Source organism: Pteropus vampyrus, unplaced genomic scaffold (genome assembly GCF_000151845.1).
Source record: "Pteropus vampyrus isolate Shadow unplaced genomic scaffold, Pvam_2.0 Scaffold212, whole genome shotgun sequence".
In the NCBI taxonomy this organism is placed as follows: Eukaryota; Metazoa; Chordata; class Mammalia; order Chiroptera; family Pteropodidae; genus Pteropus; species Pteropus vampyrus.
The window spans coordinates 1,486,452-1,494,753 of NW_011888993.1; the positions used below are offsets into that span (position 1 = coordinate 1,486,452).

At 54.9% G+C, this 8,302-nt stretch overlaps 1 protein-coding gene across 2 annotated transcripts in view; it reads right to left on the reverse strand.

The window, feature by feature from the left end:
• MATK (megakaryocyte-associated tyrosine kinase) overlaps nucleotides 1-8,302 on the reverse strand; it is a 20,637-nt gene that overhangs the window by 6,891 nt on the left and 5,444 nt on the right. Inside the window, exon 1 of one of the 2 annotated variants that reach the window (XM_011372680.2) lies at nucleotides 7,816-7,957. The exons of the other annotated variant lie outside the window; for it this stretch is intronic. The gene's annotated coding sequence lies outside the window, so the exon portion shown is untranslated. Of the gene's footprint in view, nucleotides 1-7,815; nucleotides 7,958-8,302 lie in introns of those variants that run through there. 2 annotated transcript variants of the gene reach the window in all.

The following is an 8,302-nucleotide window of genomic DNA, read 5'->3' on the forward strand; positions in this document are numbered from 1 at the left end:
GCGCGCACCCCAGCTCGGCTCGGCAAGAGGAGGGCTTGGAGCGTGGAGCAGGTACCTGCAGCTCGTGAGAGGGGAGGGAGTGAGCTGCCCGTCAGGGAGGTAAGCAAGCCGCAGAGCCAGACGACACAGTGGACCCTCTTACTGCCATTCCAACGCCCTTGGTCACCTCCTGTGCCAACGGAGGCTCGTTTAATCACCTGTCTCTGTAGAGGGCTGTTGGTGCCTGGTACAAACAAAGCACTCCGAAAACGTCAACCACCATCGGTCTCGACATCAACACCATTAAGAGAAAACTGAGGCCACAGGGAGAAAATCACGTGGAACTGGAGGTCTCCTGGTGGCGCTGCCCTCCTTGCTGGGGCCTAACAGGGGCCATCCAGGCTGTACCGGAGGCAGGACTGCCCCCTCCCGGCTCCGGATTCCTCCTCTGTGGAGCTGGCAGCGCCCGCCTCCACCTCGGGACAGCTGGAGGAGCCCCGAAGGGAGGGCCACTGCCCTGGACCGGGCCCCGGCAATGGCTCTGTGAGCCCCTTTACTGTCCCTTCTAATGAAGGAGTCCGCTTGGACAAGGATGAAGCTGACCTTGGGAGGGCGATGAACCAAGATGCCCAGAGAGCCTGGGTCTCGTATTTACCCCAAAAGGCTAAGTGGCGATGCCTCCAAGGCATCGTGGGATGTCTGGGAATAGTGGCTCAGTTCCGAGAATTACGAACACCATATTGTGGAATATTATGCAGCAAAAACTAGGAAACTGTGCATTAAGGTGCTAAAGTCTCCAGTTGTTGAAAACCACCACGACCAGGAAGTGACACAATGCAAACGGCAGGGTCCCATTCAGGTAACACAGGATGGAGTAAATCGGTGGGGAAAGTTCCAGAGGTGCCCCTCCAACTGGCGACAAGGTTAAGCAGGTGAGGACAGTAGGTCGTGTTTGCAGAGAGGACCCCCCCTCCCCAACATCCCTGCTGCGCGTGGCTCCCTGTGCTCCACAGATCCAGCTGCACGGGGTACCCCTGCCACCGCTCCGCCTCCCAGTCACGGGCACTTTGGACCTAGGGCTGTGACCCTGCAGCCAGCACTCAGTCGGGTGTGGGGCCCGTCACAGATGGCAAACCATTCCTCACTTGGCAGAAATAGAAACGCAGAGTGGAAATGGCCACGGTGGAAACCCACAGGGTCATTAGATTCTCAGCAGAGACGCGGGGGCACGGCGGGCGGAGGAGGCCTGCCTTCTCTGCTCATGGCGACAGGAGCGGCTGTCTAAGCCCTGGCACCCTGTGGAGACTTTCTCCTTGCTGCAGCCAGAGAAATGGAAAGAGGGCCAGGTGGCCACTTTCTCCCTCTGCGAATGGCTACCCGGTGTCTGAGTAACACCTACATCCCTCCAGGACACCCCAGGGTCCTTGTCCCACACTCTGACAGGTCCTACCCCAGGAGTGATGAGACAGGGCAAGGGCAGACTGAAGGAGGCAGTGTTACCTGCTCGAAGCTCCAGGTGTTGGCCTGGGGTGCAGGGCGCTCCCAGGGTGTGGGCACAGGACACTGAGCTGTGCCTGACTCTAGGGGGATGGATTTGAGTCCATGGTTTCTTTGGGTCAGAGCTACATAAGGGGTGAGCTTCCCATTCCTGGAGGTGTTCAATAATTGGCCACTTTGAATCACAAAGACTCAAGGGTGGCAACACCAGTTTCTCCTGCCTCCTGCCAGGAGCTGGGGGACTGGCCCCTCCCTTCTACCCGCCTGAAGCCAGCTGGTGGCCACACCATCGGACAGGATGCCAGAATCCCCAGGCTGGGCTCTCCACCTTCCACCTTTCGGTCCTGCAGACTTGGTTCCCGAAGTCCTCTGACCATCCCAGCTACCCGTCTGGTGCAGGCTGGTGACGCAGCAGCCCCCTCCCTGGTCTCCTGGCTGCCTCTGGTTTTTCTCCTTCTTACCATCCACTTTCCACTGCATCACCAAGGGATGTGGGCCTCCCCCGCTCCGAACCTTCCACCGCTCCCACTGCCCGGGAGACAGAGCCTACACGCTCGGCCTGGCGCAAAGGGCTCTTGGTGTCCAGCCTCCAACTACGACCACGCCCTCGTCTGCTTCCGCTCCTGCTCCCATCAGCACCCGGTGGTCTGGCGGCTCTGAACTGCAGGAGTCTGCATGCTCTCGCACTGGCTGTCCCCTCTGCCTGCAGTGCCCTTTCCCCATCCAGATGGCATCTCCGGCTCATGCTTCATTGCCATCACAACTGGCGCCATTTTAATGAAGCTTTCTCAGATGCCTCTATCCTTCTCGGAGCAAGACCCCACCTCCGTGCCCTCGCTGGGGGCACTAGCCATGACATCGCACTGCATGATGGGCGTGGACCCGGCCTTGGTGACCGAGCCTGTTCGCCTATCTGAAAAGAAGCCAGCCTGGAGGAAGCAAAGCCAAGAAGCACAGAGAGAGTGAATCCCATGGGAACAATTGAAATCCTTGGATCCAGCCATGCCTGGAGTTGATGCTCTGCCTAGGGCTGGAAGCCAGTCTTTGTTCTTTGGTGGCTTCAGGAGGAGATTCCCGCCACTTGCAACCAAAAAAAATTACTAATCCTGAAATGGACAGAGTGGAGTGTTGAGATAAACAGTCTCTACGATGTCGAATCGGTGAGTCGGATTAGGCAGCCTAAACCCAGCGGGGAAGGGGGACCCTTTGGGCATCTCTTCCACAGGCCAATAAATCTGCCTTCCGTGCATGGCATCAGGTGGTACTGGCTTCTGTCGCTTGTAACAGAGGAACCCTGATGGACCCGCCTCTTCCCCCACCTGAATGCCTTTCCTTTGCTCATCGAAATCTCATTGTTGTTCATGTCTCACCTTCTTCCTAGTTTGACTGTTGCGATTTGCGTAACCCTCTGTTCTCCAACCTCTTGGAGATTTGGGGGACCCGATCCTCTCATTTTAGAACTGGAGCAGCTACGACCCAGAGAGGCAGGCTACTTGCCCATGGTCACGCGGTTGGCTGGGGCTGGAAGTCAGGCCCGTGGAGGCCCCCAGTGGGGTTGTAGACTTCTCAAAGGCAGGACATATTTCTTATTCTTCTTTACAAATACCAGCGAAAATCATTACAGGCAACGAACAAAGGGAGTCGTGTGCCGGGCGCTTTATGTAACACACCAGTTAAGATCAGGCTACAGGGGATGCAAGACCTCAAGTGCCAGAGGCTCGAATTAGGTAGAAACTAATGCTCTCTGAGGGAGGCAGTCCTGGGCAGTGTTAGGGACCCAGGCTCCTGCCACCTCGTCGCTCTGCCTTTCTCAGCACCTGAACTTCCACCCTTCATCTAAGGTGGCTGCTTGAGCTCCAGCTATCTCATCTGCATTCCAGCCAACAAGACGTAGGAAGTTGGCAGAGAAGGGTACACCTCTTCCTGCAAAACCTAGGAGCAGAGGAACCTGGGAAATGTAGTCTTTACATCAGGGGCCAAAGAAGAGGGGCTGGGCAGGAGCACCGATCACCTCTTTCTCAGAGGCTCCGGGCTTGGTCCCACCTCAGGGCCTTTGCATTTGTTGTGCCTTCTGCCGGGGGCACTTCCCCAGATACGCCCCAGGCATAGCACTGCAGCTGCCCTACGGCAGATTTCAACCTTCTGATGGGTCACACCCCGTCTCCTGTAGCCATCATGGTCTGCAAGACCATATATTTTACTTGTTTATCCCGTTTACCGGCTGTGTCCTTTCTAGAACATCAGCTGCCTAGGGGAGGGACTTTGGACAGCGTCCTTCACTGCTTCCCTGCCGTGGTCTCAGTACCTGGCACATAGCAGGTGCTCACGATGTATTTTTTAAGCCAGTGAATCCTGGGGAGGGGAGGGGCAATGGGAAGTGCACTCTCGTGGAACCCCCTTCGTAGATGGGAAAGCTGAGGCTCGCCCTAGGACACAGGAAGTGGCGGGCTGCCCTTTGACGCCATACCCAGCCAGCTGGGGGGCACGCAACAGACCCCCAGGGAGAATGTGCCCATGACTGAGCTTTCTGGACACGGAGGGCAGGCGGGGCCGGGCAGCTGCAGCCAGGCGTGGGGACAGCTGCTCTGGCACCATGGTCCCAGCGGGTCCGGACTGTGGCCAGAGCACGCCGCCAGATCAGACTGCCCCAATTAGTGCAACTTTAAATTTAGCTTTCTCCTCCCTGCCAGGGGACTCGGGGATTCGGCGGAGGAACGGTCTGCTCTTTCGAGGAAAAGTGCTGCATAGCTTGCTTTGCAACCGGAGTGGAGCTGGACCTGCCTTTCATGGGGAGGCTGTCCGAGGCTGTCCGCTCTCCCCACGCCCCTCGCCGGTCTCCCCTACCACAGGCCGGCCAGGCTCACCATTTCCCTGCGCGTCCGCGGGTTCACTGTGTGTAAACTGGGTCTGGCTCACCTCCGGGCCTCCCGCCTTCCCAGGGCACCAGCTGTGCTGAGGATGAAACCCGAGCTCCTCTCCGTGGCTGCCACCGGCTTGGTCCAGGGACAGCCGCTGTCATCTCTCCACTCCCCCAGCTGGTTCTTTCCTCTTCCTCAGTTGCTCCAGGTACAGTCCAGCCTCAGGGCCTTTGCATGTGCTGTTTTCTCCTCTTATCGAGTCTTTCCCTCGGCTCTTCTCAGGGCTGGCTTCTCCAAGAGCCCCTTCCTGATCGCCTGCGGTAACACTACTTGTCTGTCATCCTATCTTGCTTGTTCTTGTCCGTGGCCCTCCTGCCTTGCCTCGCTCCCCTTGACAGAACGCACGCTGCGTGAGTGAGGGCAGGGAAGGCTCTGGCTTGGGCAGTCACTTATCTCTGGAGCCGGGCACACAGTAGGCCCTCACAGAACAGATGAACAGAATCACATCAAAGAGTGAAGACAGGAAGGACGGCGGGGGACCCACCCACACAGTACCACAGGGTGAGAGGTGTCTGTCAGAAGACCTGCCTCCCGTCCCTCCCCATCCCGTCCCCAGACCCTCATGCTCTAACTCAGAAGGTGGCAGACCGTCTCCGTAGAGGACTTAGGTGCTCTCTGTCTGGACTACTCAGCTACTGTGGCCGCGTCAGAGCTGCCATGCACAACACGTGTGTGAGTGGGCAGCTTCATGCTGAAATTTGAACTTCGTATATCCTTTTGCGTGTCATGCAATATCATGACTCGTTTTTTTCCAGCCACTTCGAAATGTAAAGAACCATTTTTAGCTCATGGGATGCAGAAAAAACAGATGGTGGGTGAGTGGGCTGTAGTTTGCTGACCTCTGGTGTCTCTGAGTCTTTATTCTCTTACAAATAGGCACATTTTAAATCTATTAGACCTTGTAGGTGCACTTCTCGATCGAAAGGTGTCGACATCTGTGACACGTAGGAAGCTCTCAAGTGCTCTCCAGCGCTGAGCCCCTTGGGGGCACCAGGGCACGTACTTTTTCTTCTTGTCAAAGGTAATCGTAGCAGTATTTGTAGCGTTTTGCTGTGTGCTAAAAACTGCTACGCTTACAAAGCGTTTTCAAGAAGGTAGTGGGATGTCCCACTCCCCGAGGGCCGCCACTGCCGTTCCCATTGGCTATTTCTCTGCTATTTGCTTCCATATTTCCAGATAATGTTTTACGCATTTCTTATCAGTTGGACGTTGTCCATTGATTTCTTACTCCTGAAGGTAAGATTTAGCTCTCTTGGTGTACGGCTCTGCCAATAGTTTTTTTAATCATGATTTTGGGTGAAATGAATGAATATTTGGTGCTTATATTGTTTTATGTGAGCATTGTCCACGTGGGGCGACGTACACTAAGGACCACTTTCATTTTCCAGGATTTGATTTTTGCTTTTCCCAGGTTCGTGATGGCCTTTGTGCCGTGTCTGTGACTCTCTCTGGCCTCTCTGAGGGGACCAGCTTCTCCAGTCAGGGCTGACCGCTGCCCGGCGGGGGTCCTGGCCTCTCTCTTCTTCCGTTCTCGAGGATTCCTGGGATGTAGACCCTATTTCTTGGGTCCACGTTCCCCTCCCCTCGTTTCTTGGTTTGCGCCTTTGTTTTCTGAATGTGTGCCCCCCCGCCCCCCACACCGGGCATTTTCAGGCACAGAGTGTCTTTCCACTCACCTGTGAGACTGGGGGTCTGGCTGAGGACAGGCTCCGGGTGGGGGGTAACGCCCCTCGCCTCACCTCCTCCGACTTCCAGTTTGGGGCAGCTGAATAATCTGAAGCTGCCCTGCTTCCTCATCTTCTCTATTTGTCACATTTTTTTTTCTGTGGTTTTTTTTTTTTTTTTTTGCCTCTCTGGAAGCCTGTACAGTCTTGTCCTTATTCCCGTCTTCCAGGTCCGTGGTGCGGGTTTGGGGGATCTGTTTTCACGTGCCGTGCTGGACGCGTGCTGAGCTCCGTCATGCCTTCCATTCCTGGCAAACATGTCGCTGGTGATTTCTTCCACTTCGGTGTCTCTGTTCTTTGTGGAACTCGTCTCTGTCATACACTGGGATTGATCTAATTTTCTTGCCTACATTTTTTTCTTTTCGTCTTCTCATTCTACTTTGTCTTCCAACCCTTCTGTCGACATTTTAATTTTGACTCTCAGGTATTTAATTTCCAAGGATTCCTTCTGGTTCTTCAAATGTTCCTTTCGAAAACCATACTTAAACTTGTTTCCTGGGCTTCTGTGTCTGCTCTCAGCTCTCTGAAGATGCTATACATAGGGGCTTTTCTAGAACTGCTTTTTTTCTGATCTTTTTCTCTCTCCCTGTTTGGGTTTCAGCCTCTTCATCGCTACCATTTCTGAGGGGAGTGCTACAGAGCTGACAGGAAGCTCTTCGCCATGGGCGGTGTAGCTTCACGTGGGGGTGACGATGGGGGTCCTGAGCACTATAGGGGAGCCCCCGAACATGAGCTGCACCTGCAAGGCTTTTCTCATAGCGTGGCGGCATTCCAGAAGCCGAGACAGGAACGTCATTTGGGGTCACCGTCCTGTGTGACTTTCCCGTTAACCACTGGCTCCCGCCCTCACAGCTGCCATCCACTGTGCCTTCGTCCTAAGGCTGAACTTTTCTGTGCAGCAAGCATTAAAAATGCATTTTACTACTGAGTTCTCCCCGCATCTCTGCAAGCTCGGCGCTATTTGTTTTAATCCAATTTTATAGAGGCTAATCAGGGTACATTCTTTTGGTGGAATATTATGCAACTATTAAAAATGACATCTCTTTGGCTACAGAGTAGCCACGATAAGTCTGGCTTATGTCACTGAGCATAACGTCCTCCAGGTTCGTCCACATTGTAGCCTGTGTCAGAATCTCCTTCTGTCCGAAGGCTGGATAATATCAACTGTCTGGATGGACCGTGTTGTGTTTATCCACATTGTGTGTTGACATGTCTAAGTGATGAACAATGCTGCTACGAACATGGGTAGAAAAGTATCTGCTTCTCGGCACGTTTTATTTCTCAGAACTTGGGCAACGAACAAGGCGCTACGGCCCCCACCCCTACCCCACCCCCACCCGCCTTTTCCACCTAGAGGAGAAATGGTCCTCTGGTCCTCTCCCGGGTCAGCTGCTCGGCCTAATCTACTCACCTGAAACATCTCAGTAACCAAACTAGTAACAGGCGACCGGGAAGAAGATGGACACATTTCCCCAGTGAAGCCACTGAAGCCGGCTGAACTTTGGAGATGCTCCCTCCACCCGAGTGTGACTTATTTTGGAGCAGGGGTCACAGGGCGTGTGAGTGGCTATCTTTCTGTGTTATCGGTGACTTTGCAGATGGAGGATCTACCCTTCCATTTTTGTCTTCCCTAGACTGCCTGCCAGGTTGGGCTCCAGCCCTGCCCACACGCCCCACGTCATCTCCCCCACACTCACCGCTGTCGCCTAGCAACTGGGCTTGCAGGCCAGCATCCTGCAGGCTGAGGGCCCACGTCTCAGGGAGCTTCTCCCCCTTGAAGCAGTCTGGTTTCTCTAGTGCCTGGTCTGGTATCTTCCTGCCCGCCTGCCCTGGGGTTCTCTGCCCGGTGGGGAGAGGGCTGGAGAGGAAAGATCAGAAGCGACCGCTCTTTAGGCTTTGAGTGAGCCCGGTTGCCCAGACGTTTCATCCATCTGGACCGAATGCATCACTAACCGACTGCTTGATTTTGCTGTCGCGTTGCCTAAACTCGGTTTTTTAGAGTTGCTAGAGGGGCAGATTTAACTCCCTGTCACCAGGATTAGTTTGAAACCACCTGGTGGCAGAGACAATACCCGTCTCCCCAGGAACCAGGACTGGCGGGTGATGTGGGTTCCAAGGGAGGATGTCAGTGTGCAAATGCTGTGTGCAGTTCACAGCTTCAGGGCACGGGCGTTCCCTGCAGGT